The following is a 1,880-nucleotide window of genomic DNA, read 5'->3' as shown; positions in this document are numbered from 1 at the left end:
CCGCGTTGCAGGCCCCCCCTGCTCCCCACCCGGCCCCAGCAGCTCTCCCCCGGCCTCCCCGCCTGCCCACAGACCCGCTCAGCCTCCCAGCTGAGCACTCGCTATGTGCCAGGCACAGGGCCAAGAGCTCTCCCCAGGACCCGCCCATTGATTCCTCCCCATAGTCTAGCAATCTAGTTGATCACAACCACCATTGTGCATGTGGGGAAATGAATGGCAGCTCTTCTTCCCGCTGGTCGGTCCCCACCCAGCTTGGCCTGGAGTCACCTGGCCAGGTCTGCCATTAGCCTTGGAAACTTGGAGACGGAGGGGCCTGGGCCAGGGACGAAGGGGAGGACGGGAGGAGAAAAGGTACCCCGGGCCAGGCGGTCAGAGCCCAGATCACTCCGCCCAGTCCTAGCCCCGCAGCCCCCAGGGACCTGGAAACAGGAGGCCCTTTGTGGATGGCAGGGCTTGGCCTGACCAAAGACCTGGTTCCTGCCGCCCAGCAGATTCCAGCCAGGGCAGAGGCGGCCCTGGAGAGTGGAGAGGACAGAGGACAGGTGAGATGAGCCAAGTCACCGCACGGCCCGCCTCTAGGCGTGGGTGCCCATGGTCTGGCCTCCAAGTGGAGCTGTGCCCGAGGTGCGCCAGCAGCCAGGGAGGGTGGAGCAGAGATGGGTCGGGATGGGGGGGGGGAGCGGTGGCCCAGTCACCAGGAGGGAAGCTCAGGGTCTGGGACATGGTTGTTCCTCCCTCAGGGGCAGAAAGCCCCTTGTCCCCCACACCCTCCCACCAAGAGACAATCAAGCCTTTCTGATCAAACTCCTCTGAGCCTCATGAGGCCCTCCAGACCTGACCCCAGTGCCCCGCCAGTCCCATTTCCGGGCACCCCCTCCCAAGTTCAGGGCCTCATGCGTCTTCCTCTGAAGCGCCCCCACGCCACGCCTCCCTTCATGCTCGCTGCGATCTCTGTCTGGAACACACCTCCCTCTGTTCTAGAATTATGCATCCTTCAGGTCTCAGCTGAACCACTGCCTCCTCAAGGATGCTGCCTTCATCAGCCCCTCCTCCCATACAAGCTCAGCAAACCCCCAGTATATACACACCCTCCAAGCTCCCTGGGTGGCTCCCACCCAGCACCTAGCACAGTCCTGACTCATCACCCCCTGGTGTCCTCGTCTGTTTAACATCTGTCCCCCCTACCCCTAGGCTGCTGGCAGTGAGTGGGGAGGGACCAGGTCTTGCTTCCCTGTTGCACTCTCAGCACCCAGCCAGGCCTGGGTCTGGCTCAGAGAAACACTGAAAGGTTTGTTGAATGAGTAAGTGAGGCGGAAGAGACCTTGTAACTTTATAGACGAGAACGAGGCCCTGAGTGGGGAAGTGAAGTTCCTACACTACCAGGCAGGTCAGTGATAAGAAAGAAATGACACCATAAAAAAATCTTTACCAAGAACTGTGAATCTTCCTAAACCCTCTCAGACACAGGAGAAAATACTGTCCCCATTTTACAGAGGCTCCAAGAGGCAAGTTGGTCTCCTAAGATCATGTTGCTGGAAAGTGGCAGAATCAGGGTTTTTATTCTGTGATTCAGGAGCTCAACAACCACATCCCTCGGAAACAATTTCCTATATTTTTTTCTCAGCATCACAGAACAGTCTTCATCAAGGGAGAGGGTTAAGGGCAGCATGACAATGGTTTCCAAAAACCAGAAGGAAAAGTGGTGGTTGGTGGTTCAGTAGCTAAGTCACGTCTGACTCTTTTTAACTCTATAGATTCTCGCCCTTCAGGCTCCTCTGTCCATGGGATTTTCTAGGCAAGAATACTGGAGTGGGTTGTCATTTCCTTCTCCAGGGGATCTTCCCCACCCAGGAATTGAACCTGGGTCTCCTGCATTGCAG

The 1,880-nt window shown here is 57.4% G+C and overlaps 1 protein-coding gene across 1 annotated transcript in view; it reads right to left on the bottom strand.

The window, feature by feature from the left end:
* FAM129B (family with sequence similarity 129, member B) overlaps window positions 1-1,880 on the bottom strand; it is a 54,084-nt gene that overhangs the window by 10,584 nt on the left and 41,620 nt on the right. The window lies entirely within an intron of this gene.

The sequence above is a fragment of the Bison bison genome, unplaced genomic scaffold, assembly GCF_000754665.1.
Source record: "Bison bison bison isolate TAMUID 2011002044 unplaced genomic scaffold, Bison_UMD1.0 scf7180017864375, whole genome shotgun sequence".
In the NCBI taxonomy this organism is placed as follows: Eukaryota; Metazoa; Chordata; class Mammalia; order Artiodactyla; family Bovidae; genus Bison; species Bison bison.
This window is presented reverse-complemented; position numbering and strand designations above follow the sequence as displayed.